Raw genomic sequence first — 12183 nt, forward strand, 5'->3', positions numbered from 1 at the left:
ATATGGTGGCTGCGGAATGACACCCCAACCCCTGTATAGTGGTTTTTGTCAGCCTAGCACTATTTGGGGGGGGGGGGGACACGTTGTGGTGTAGTAGCGTCACTTCACGCAACCTTCCTGGTCGTTGTTCTCGGACTGCGGCTGCAAGACGTCCCAGTTGTTGACAGTAAACGTCAGCAGTGATGACCTCAGAGAAGTAACTCTTAGTACATTGCACCGTCGCTGTTCCACCAGATGCTTAACATTATCTTTTGTGGATGCGCACAGGTCTTTGTATGGGGAGTTGCTGCTTTCTTTGAGCTCAACCCTTCCTGCCTTATCCTCGTGTAAAAACACGATCTACCATCTCCAGTAAGGGCGCGGGACGGGGGTGGTCGTTGTTGTTTACAAGAAAATTGATCGCGAGCAAGTAGAGATGCACACATGGTGATTTTGGCTTAAAACATGGTATCCATACACTCCAGTTTTGAGGCTCCCCCTCTGCACGCAAATGTCACACACTAGTGGAATAATCAAAATTCATCACGTCTGCCAGCTATCGACTCCACTGACGTGGGTCATTGTGGATTAATGCGTTTAAACAATCTTCATCAAACCCTCAAGTTCTTCCTCAACGTGGAGGGTCAATAATATCACAAAACGAGAAAACCATGTTCCTCTCGTGCTGTGTCCGATGACATTATCCCCATATGCAGCATACATGTTTCTGGCTGCCTCCGCTTTTATCATCCCTGCACTGAACTCAAACAGAAGTACATGTCGCGAATGTTCCGATTTCTGCAGTTGGGACTCCATCTCTTAGCGTCCACAATTCCACTCACTATCTCCAAATGACAAAATGACAATATGTAAACTCAAACAGCAACAGTGAACTACAAATAAAAAATTAAATTCGATAAATAAACCCACAGCAACCGGAATACCACCATACAAAACAAAAACGCTATGAACCTACGTACCAACAACGTAATATATAGAAAAATTTACTTTACATGCTTCAAATTTGATGTTTCTTTTCTGCACGTGTGCGACATGGTGAATCAGGCAAATGCCGTCATTCGTGCAGAATGGCGCATCACAACTCAACAGTAGGCCCTATGGCTCTCAATGAGCATTGCCTAAGTGTGTGTGCAGTAACTGAGTCTCTTGGATATTCAAAGTTCTCCTCCGCAAATGCTCAAAAGAAACCACAACATATAAAAAAACCTTTTCGTCTCAATTATTGGAGCAGTCTGAGGGCAATGGAGAGGCCTTATTGTCACGGACCATTACAGATGATGCAACTTCGGCGCATTACACGGAGCCAGAAATGAATATGCAGTCATTGTAGTGGCACACCTGCATTCACGAAAAAAGACCCAATCAGCCCAACTCCCTATGCTGACAAAAATCGTGGCAATTTTTTGGGACGGTGTTACTGTAATTCTTGTGGATGTGTTGCCAAAGCATCAACTATCAAACCTAGAAAACACAAAGTTCGATAACTCTTTTTCAATTTTATTAACAACATACTATTTAAAGACTTACTGATGTATAAATAGGGTACAAACCATGAAAATATCTTATAGTTCTATCTTAACAACACCAACATGTTTGGTTGGTGCATAGATTCATAGTGTTTCTGTTTTGCATATTGGTATTTCGGTTGCCAAGGGTTTATTTATCGATCGTCATTTTTTTATTTTTGGTTCACTATTGCTATTTTAGCTTGCAAATAGTCATTTGAAGATAGTGGATGGAGCTGTGGATGATAGAAAATGGAGTGCCAAGTGGATATATTGGAGCATTTCAAACATATTCTTCTTTTTTAGTTAAATAGAGGAGCTGGAACGAAAGGACATTTCCGACTACAGGATGTCGCTAACTTTGGTACAGAGAGAAGTTCCAACTAGCTGGCTATTCGGTTCTTGCTCGCAGTTGATGGGGCAAGTGCCAGTGGTGGCTCTGTCAGGTAATATGAATAGCAAACTAATATTCAGTATGCATTGGGCTGTCTGCAATCGCATGTGTTGCATGTATTCTTTGTGTAAAATTGAGCGATTCATATCGATCACTGACAAGTGTTGGCAGTGGATGTATGTATAACATCCAAATGCCTACCACTCCACTGACATTCCTGAGACTAACTAAATTTCGCCCCTTCTTCAGTAGCTTGTTCAACGGTCCTGCTATTTCCTTCACGAACTGTCTATAATAATTATAGCCGTCGATGAAAGACTGTAACTACTTAGTTGTTTGTGGCATCGGGTAATTCTGAACTGCATCTGTAAGATGAGGATTGGTCTGTATGTCACGCTCACAAATCACATGCCCCCGATAGTGTATCTGAGTTTGCGAAAAATTACTCTTCTCCGCACTTAACGTCAAATGTGCGGATCGTAGTTTACTAAAAACACCTTCTGAACGTCTCACATATGGTGGTAAATCCCTTGAATTGACAGTTACGTAATCGACGTAAAGAAATTTTTCGCTTTAATCCTCTCAGTACCCCATCTAACAACCGTTGAATAGTTGCCAGCAGGTTCTTTAGTCCAAATGTCACGCGTTTGTGACGAAAACGTCCTGTTGAAATGGTCAACACTGTTTTTGACGTAGCTTCAGGCGCTACCTCCAACTGATGGTATCAACTGCTGAGGTCTGTAATTGTAAGGAACCGTCCCTGACCCAGATTGTCTAAACTTTCCGTGATGTTTGGAATTGGATATGCGTCGGAAATGGTTTGCGCATTTGGGTATCTGTAATCACAGCAAAATCTATTTTTTTTGTGTCCCATCAGATGAATTTGTCGACACGATGGCAATGTTTGTGCTCCAGGGATGATAACTCGATTCTACAATCCCAACCCATAGTTGTTGTTCAGTAAATTCTTCTATCAATGGCTTCAGCTGTTTTACTATACATTATGGCTCTCTATAAATTGGTGCACTATCCCCTGTCAGTATGTGATATTTCATCAGCAGGCCTGTAACCCCTTTTCTCACAAAGTAAATCAGTAAACTTCAGCAACAAGTTCTTGATGGCCATTCAACCACTGCCCTTTAAATACCCTACTTTCCCCTGCCATACATCTGTGTCAACAGTTTCCCTGTGGCTTCCCTCTACCCTCGATCCATCGAAATCCTCATTTTCCAAGACCTCCAGGGTGGCTATCATTGCACCCTTTGATAAAGTTACCTCCCCTCTGCCAGAGTTATCCACACTAACCACAATAATCTGTTACCAATTAATGTTGTTCGCATGCACCAAACCCTTGCGGATAAAGCAACATGAATTATCCAACTCTTCATTGTTTAAAAGCGGCTGAACCACATATAATGTTTTCCTCAGCAATTCGGTATCCACGAGAAACTACACTATCTTTAAATAATTTACCAATACCAGAGATGCATCTATCAAAATACACTCCTGGAAATTGAAATTAGAACACCGTGAATTCATTGTCCCAGGAAGGGGAAACTTTATTGACACATTCCTGGGGTCAGATACATCACATGATCACACTGACAGAACCACAGGCACATAGACACAGGCAACAGAGTATGCACAATGCCAGCACTAGTACAGTGTATATCCACCTTTCGCAGCAATGCAGGCTGCTATTCTCCCATGGAGACGATCACAGAGATGCTGGATGTAGTCCTGTGGAACGGCTTGCCATGCCATTTCCACCTGGCGCCTCATTTGGACCAGCGTTCGTGCTGGACGTGCAGACCGCGTGAGACGACGCTTCATCCAGTCCCAAACATGCTCAATGGGGGACAGATCCGGAGATCTTCCTGGCCAGGGTAGTTGACTTACACCTTCTAGAGCACGTTGGGTGGCACAGGATACATGCGGACGTGCATTGTCCTGTTGGAACAGCAAGTTCCCTTGCCGGTCTAGGAATGGTAGAACGATGGGTTCGATGACGGTTTGGATGTACCATACACTATTCAGTGTCCCCTCGACGATCACCAGAGGTGTATTGCCAGTGTAGAAGATCGCTCCCCACACCATGATGCCGGGTGTTGGCCCTGTGTGCCTCGGTCGTATGCAGTCCTGATTGTGGCGCTCACCTGCACGGCGCCAATCACGCATGCGACCATCATTGGCACCAAGGCAGAAGCGACTCTCATCGCTGAAGACGACACGTCTCCATTCGTCCCTCCATTCACGCCTGTCGCGACACCACTGGAGGCGGGCTGCACGATGTTGGGGCGTGAGCGGAAGACGGCCTAACGGTGTGCGGGACCGTAGCCCAGCTTCATGGAGACGGTTGCGAATGGTCCTCGGCGATTCCCCAGGAGCAACAGTGTCCCTAATTTGCTGGGAAGTGGCGGTGCGGTCCCGTACGGCACTGCGTAGGATCCTACGGTCTTGGCGTGCATCCGTGCGTCGCTGCGGTCCGGTCCCAGGTCGACGGGCACGTGCATCTTCTGCCGACCACTGGCGACAACATCGATGTACTGTGGAGACCTCACGCCCCACGTGTTGAGCAATTCGGCGGTACGTCCACCCGGCCTCCCGCATGCCCACTATATGCCCTCGCTCAAAGTCCGTCAAATGCAAATACGGTTCACGTCCACGCTGTCGCGGCATGCTACCAGTGTTAAAGACTGCGATGGAGCTCCGTATGCCACGGCAAACTGGCTGACACTGACGGCGGCGGTGCACAAATGCTGCGCAGCTAGCGCCGTTCGACGGCCAACACCGCGGTTCCTGGTGTGTCCGCTGTGCCGTGCGTGTGATCATTGCTTGTACAGCCCTCTCGCAGTGTCCGGAGCAAGTATGGTGGGTCTGACACACCGGTGTCAATGTGTTCTTTTTTCCATTTCCAGGAGTGTATAATTACTGCAGACCATTTACGGAGCTTGAAGAAAAGCTAACATGTGGAGATAAAGGAATTAATCCACTAGATGAAGTATGCAATCACCATGATATCACATATCATGATCATAAAGATTTTAGAATCTCGACATGAAGCTGATAAAGAACTTTAGTTAGCTGCAAAAAAAAGAATGCATGCTTCTGATGCTTCAACTGATGAAAAATTAGCTGCCGCTACAATTAGAGTAATAATGTATGGAAAACGAAAATTTGGATGTCAATCAAAATGGTTGAGGATTGTAAAATTATTAATCTTTATAAATCTTTTATATATGTAACTGAATAGTTTTAATATTGGTAACAATTTTGCTACCAAGTGGCAAAACTCATAGCATTGATCAATTTTTAACTGATGCACAAGAAAGAAAAAGAGATAAAACAACTGACAGAAATTTACTCATTACATTAGATATTCCTGTTGTGTAAAAGATTATAGAACATCTAAGAAAGAAGAAAGAAGGTTACCAATTGATAAAACATGAAGGTGGATTTTTACTGTTACTACTATCTTAAACTATTGGTTCACTTGCTGGTGGTTCTGCAGCAATCAGAAACACAGTAATAAACAAGAAAATAACTGATTAAGTATTATAAGAACAAAAGAGACATAATTAAACAATGGAAAAGAAAGTAAGTGGATGTAGCAAAAAAAATTCGTAAATGTAATCGAAAAATATAAAATCATTTATCTAATTTTGATATAGAAAAACTTGCTACAGAATTAAAAATTACATATTTCACAGCTGTTTTTATGACTGATAAATTACCTAAACAACCAAACAATAATTATTTTGGAATAGTTAATTTAGATACATCTGAACATCTGGGTACTCATGGGATTTATTACAAGAATAAAGATATAAAATTTATTTTGGATTCATTTGGAGATAATATACCAAGACAACTAGTTAACTATTTGGGAATAAATGATCTGTACTACAATATCAACAGAATACAAAACTACAATGAAATAATTTGCTGTCATTTCTATCTCTCTGTTAGAAAACTGTTATCAGATGATTATAAATTTAATATTTTGAATCTAATAAATTGACATTTTTGGAGATAAGCTGCAGACTGAAGGTCACACATTTAATGGTCAGATAGATTTAGAAAACATAAAAAATAAATTGATCCAAAAATAGAAAAATCAATTAAACAATTTCATAAAGAATTACAAGCCACTTTAAACAACTAAAGGATATATTGATTTTAAAGGTAGAAGAATAGTAGGTTTAAAAGTTTTAGTAAACGGTTATGATGCAGTTGCAAAACAGTATTTAGAAAATTAGTTATCCAATCTTGTTTTAAAACTTGAACAAAGCTCAGTAATTATGACACTACTAAACAACTGAAAAACTAATTACAATACAAAAAAAAGCCAATAGAAAAAGCTTTAAGAGATTATTTCTCAAAGGCATGTTTAAAATGGTAGCTAAGTCAGATAAGCAATCTGTGGTGTCACCGCTAGACACCACACTTGCTAGGTGGTAGCCTTCAAATCGGCCGCCATCCAGTAGTATACATCGGACCCGTGTGTCGCCACTATCAGTGATTGCAGACCGAGCGCCGCCACACGGCAGGTCTAGAGAGACTTCCTAGCACTCGCCCCAGTTGTACAGCCGACTTTGCTAGCGATGGTTCACTGTCTACTTACGTTGTCATTTGCCGAGAAGATTGTTCAGCACAGCCTTCAGTTACGTCATTTGCTACGACCTAGCAAGGTGCCATTAACAGTTACTATTGATATTGTGAACTATGTACCATCAAGAGCGACATTCATCATTAATGGATTATAGTTAAGTATTCCACCTGCTACGTCCGTTTTTCTAAATTCTAATTTCCTTGCCCTGTTCCAGACCTCACGCCAGCCTGCGTGAGCTAAAATGCATGCCTTTCAGCCTCCTCTAGTAACACTGTGTTGGCTCTCCTGCCAACCACAAAATAATCTTCCGAAAAGGATGTACAACAAAATAAAAACTAAAATTTCGTTTTGTTATAGTTGAAATATATTTTAGAATATGATGTAAAAATCAAAAGAATTCTTTTACTTGGGGTAATATAGATGGTGATTTACCAAGTTCTGATTTTGAAGTAGAGATAAAAAGGCATAATAACGATGAATTACAAATTTTGTATCCAACACATTTCAGTTGTCCATTAAATGAAATGAAAATGAAAGATAAAATATTTATAACCTTCAATCAATGAGTTAAAACTGTAGCTGTTTCAGGTGTATTAATTATGTTTGGTGAACTCACATTAGAATCAAATGATCATAGAATGGAAAAATAATTCAAATCTTATTAAATTTTTCATCAATATAAACAGATGTGTTTTAGTTGTAAAAAATTACTGAAACACATAATCCTCACACAGTAACAACTAAAAACGGAAGACAGGGAATTAAAGGTTTGTTTAATTTGTAAATGTAAAAAGAGTAAATTCATCCAAAGCGTTTTGTAGGTGAAGGGGGTAGCAAATCACTATAACCTTCCAACATGTGTGATGAAATTATTGATGAATTTCATCAACCAATAGGGAAACCTTTAATAGAAGAAAGATAGTAGTATAGACGATTTACAACCAGCAGATTTAGTAGAAATGGATTCAGATAATTTGAAAGAAATTTCAACAATAAATAAAGGATATAAATATGTATTAACTGTTATAGATGAGTGTTTCAAAATTTGATGCATATATTCCAGCTAAACAGAAAGCAGGTAAGAATGTAGTTTATGCCATTGCAAAAATATATGGAGAAAGAAATCCAAAAAATTAACAAGCAGATATTGGTAAAGCATTTTATAATAAAGATTCTCAAGAATTTATGCAGAAATATAATATTAATCATTATTAATCTTTTACAAAATTATAAGCATCTGTCATTGCAAGTTTTAAAAGAAATAATAAAAAATATCTAGAAAAATTTGAATTACAAGGAAATTATAAATGGACTGATCTAGTCTCAAACTTGACAAATATAATAACACAAATGATTAACAATTAAAATGACGCTAACAGACGTTAATGAAAAGCATTATAAATGAAATACTGCTGTTACTAATGAAAAAACGAAATTTAAAATAGGTGATAAGGTCTGAATTACTAAATTAAAAGGAATATTCGAGAAAGAATATACAGCCAATTGTTCAACTGTAATTTTGAAATTGGTTTATTAATTCTAATTCAATAACAAATGTATTAAGAGATTTTAATGCTGAAGAAGTAAAAGGAAATTGTCATAAGTATGAATTATCGAAAACAGTATATTCTGATCTGTACCCTGTTGAGAAACTTTAGAAAAACAAAGGAGATAAAGTGTATGTTGATTGGTTAGGATATCATAGTGCACATAATAGTTATATAAATAAACATATTATTATTTTTTAAAAAACTTTATATTTAAATGTAAGCCACTATTGAAACTTTAAATCTGGATTGTATTGATTGTACTGCTCATTCTACCAACTGTTTTTTTAAAGAAGATACAGTATACTTTGATACTGAAATACGAATTACTGCCACAATCATTTGCAGATCTTAAATTTGAGTTGCGGCAAACAGACGGTTTTGTTGATTTTGTGTAATAGATGTACATAAACATTATTACTAACATTATATATAACAGAAAAAACATCATTTGTAACCAAAACGTTTTACACTTCAAATACTTATACCCAAATATCTTTAAACCTAGAACCTAATTTTAGTATATAATTATTTTTATTAATAAATTCAATTATATTCACAATATTTGTTTATGATAAAGTGACAACTGCATTAGAAGTACTTGGAATTTCTCATATTTATTAAGAAATATATTTGAAAAGTGTTTTTCAATAAAAATGTTGGCTTTTTTCATTCTTATTTTAGCGGTCATAATATTCGATCCCTAGAATTTTACTTATACTATTTTGTGTCAGTTTTTAGGATTTAATAAAATTTGATTTAAACTGATTATTTAATTTCAGACCTGTAATAGAATTAAGTGTTAGTAGTATCTCCGTGATGCCACATAATATTCGTCCAAGTGTGTAAGTATTTACACACTTCAAAAATTTCATAAATAAATAAAGGATTAAATTTCTTTTATATAAGATTTTCATTGCTCAGATAATTAACCATGGGATAACATGTGAAAATTATAAAATATCATTAGTGATTGTTCTTATTTTCTTTCAGATATTCAGGGAGGAAACTTCTAATCTCTGGATTCACATATAGAAAAGATTATTTGAAATTATTTCTGTATTTTTCAGTTTTCTTCACAGCTCAGTTTCCCATACCCTGAAATAGTGAAATGAATAATGTTTAATTTTCAGTCATGAACTGTGCGACTGGTCCTGGCAGAGGTTCGAGTCCTGCCTTGGGCAGGTGAGTGTGTGTTTGTCCTTAGGATAATTTAGGTTAAGTACTGTGTAAGCTTAGGTAATGATGACCTTAGGAGTTAAGTCCCATAAGATTTAACAAAAACAACAACAAAAAACAATAAATTTTCATGGGATGATTACAGTCGCCAAAAAAATGTCACATTTCTAATTTTTCTAGGGCCATTCGTCACAGACCCATAATGAATAAAATATAAAATATCATAAGTATGCACTATAATTTATTTTCATTTATTGTAGGCCATGAAATACAATATTTAATTAAATATAAAATATCATTTGTATAAAATCTCCAGAAAATAAATATTGCAGACAGAAAAGATAAAATAACATTACAATCAATATAATCATTTTTGATTTGTTTAAAACTTTATTTGTTAATCAATGAGGAGTCTAAATAGTCTAAAATTCAGCGATGTGAAAGCTAGATACAAACAATTGAGACCTAAAGGTTTTTCAGAACTGAGAAAATATCAAAGTATTGAACTTATTAATAACTGTAATTGTGGTGTCACCACCAGACACCATACTTGCTGGGTGGAAGCCTTTATATCGGCTGCGGTCCGGTAGTATACGTCGGACCTGCGTGTCACCACTATCAAAAGCAGACCGAGCGCCGCCACACAGCAGGTCTAGAGAGTCTTCCTAGCACTCGCCCCAGTTGTACAGCCGATTTTGCTAGCGATGGTTCACTGACTTCTACGCTCTCATTTGCCGAGACGATAGTTAGCATAGCCTTCAGCTACGTTATTTGCTACAACCTAGCAAGGTGCCAGTATCCGTACTATTGATATTGTGAATCATGTACCATAAAGAGCGACGTTCTCCATTAATGGATTAAAGTTAAGTATTCCACCAGCTACGTCCGTTTTTCTCAATTCTAATTCCCTTGTCATGTTCCAGACCTCACGCCAGGCTGCGTGAGCTGAAATTCGTGCATTTCGGCCTCCTTCACTAACATGGTTGGCTCTCCTGACAACCACAACAATAATATTGAAGAAATGAAAAACAACAACAATGAAGTGAAAACTTATACCCTTAAGGAATTAAAAGTTAAAAAATAGGAATTAAAAAATAATCTAAAATGGGAAAGGAAAACTTGATGCATTGATTAAATATAATTTTAAAAATATAAATTTAAGGAAATTTGTATGATTTGCATCCAACAACAATTGATGCACATGGAAGTAAAATTGTTAAGTATATTAAAAATAAAGATTCATTTGGTAAAGGAAACTGAAAATACATTCAGGACATTTCGATTTGTGTGAAGATTTAGTGACGGAATTTAAAGATAAATTAGATTAGACTTTTACATCAAATTATGAACGATTACCTGAGAATTCAAAATAATTTAATAACAAATAAAATACTATCTTCGAGTTTAATTACCAATTTAATTAGAAAATTTGCAGAGAGATAAAACTAGGGACATATACCTCAATGTAGATTACCTAAAAGTATCATCAGATATATTGAAGAGAAACTAGATTTGAATATTACAACAAGTAATGAAAACAAATGTGGAAAATTTATAAGACATTATCAGAATAAAGAACTTTAGTGTATCATATGAAAAGGTTATTTGTTTGATGGTCTCATGAAAAAACGTCAACAAAGATTAAACTGGTGTGATATATCACGCCAAAAAAACATGCCTGAAAATAGTATTCGAGAATTTCAAGATAAAGTACACTGGAGATTTATATCCTTATGTGAAAATGTATCTGAAGACTTAAATAAAGTATTTAAAGACAGATTATATTGGGGAGATACGTAAAGCACACAACATTTATCTGAAAATTTTATTCAAGTATCTAAAGATAATTAAACTAGATAATAGATTTAAAGATAAACTTAACTGGAATTATATTTTACAATGTCGATATATACCTGATCATTTATACGAAATGTAATTAAACTTTATGACACAATAGAGTAAACTGCAGATAATGATTGTTGTACATGTTTACGTAACGCAAATTATCAATTTGTAAAAACAAGCTGGATTCATATTTCTCATAAGTGTATTATTGAATGGTTAAAGGAAAATCTGGAATGTCAATATGTAGAAAATTATTAGAAGTATATAATTAGGTGCAGTTAATTTTGATACAATGTATTTAAATCATTAATCAATTGTACTTGTATGTAATCATTTAAAATATTAAAATAATTATGCCTACAAATAATTTTAAGATTTATCTCATTAATTGATATAAATGAACTGAATTATGTTTGCTATTAAGATTTAATATTTCTTCACAATTTGGGTGTCTATCTTTAATCCTATACATTTGTTTTTTTTAATTTTTGCTTTATGTTATAATTACAAAGTAAGGGTATTCACAATTATTGTCAAATAATTTTAAAGAACGAAAGTGGTCTTAAATTGTCAGTAATTGTTTGAGGAAAAACATGATGTGATAATGTATTTATTTCTACATTTCTTTCATGTAAACTTTCAATAGCTCTACCTTAACTGCATTTAAATTTTGAATGTGATCTTCTCAAATTCTTTTAAGTTTTCTTAAGTGAGATATTTGGCCTTTATATATCCTTTTTATTTCTTTTTTAATTTTATATACTCCATGTATTTTAACTGTTGGTAAAACTCCTCCATAAACCCATTTTTTGAAATTTTCAACAAAAGACATTTTGGAACTCACAACTGAAGTGCATGAATCAGCTTGAATGATAAATTTTGTTGAATTTTGTATATATTTAGAGAGTCATGAAACAAGATTTACAATATTTTTGTTTAACTAAGTCTTCAATTGCTTTCCTAGGCCTAAATGATCAGTAACTTCAACCGTATAAAACATTTGCATAATCATAAAGACTTGGATATTATTATATCTAAGCTTGCTGCTCAATAGATCAATAATATCTCTAATTGGCTCCATTCAATAGAAAAATTATTAGA

At 35.9% G+C, this 12183-nt stretch overlaps 1 protein-coding gene across 1 annotated transcript in view; it reads right to left on the reverse strand.

Annotated features, from left to right (window-relative positions):
- Nucleotides 1-12183, reverse strand: part of LOC126281830 (cytochrome P450 4g1-like) — an 83109-nt gene that overhangs the window by 17031 nt on the left and 53895 nt on the right. The gene's annotated exons all lie outside the window — the stretch shown is intronic.

The sequence above is a fragment of the Schistocerca gregaria genome, chromosome 7 (assembly GCF_023897955.1).
Source record: "Schistocerca gregaria isolate iqSchGreg1 chromosome 7, iqSchGreg1.2, whole genome shotgun sequence".
NCBI classification, from domain to species: Eukaryota; Metazoa; Arthropoda; class Insecta; order Orthoptera; family Acrididae; genus Schistocerca; species Schistocerca gregaria.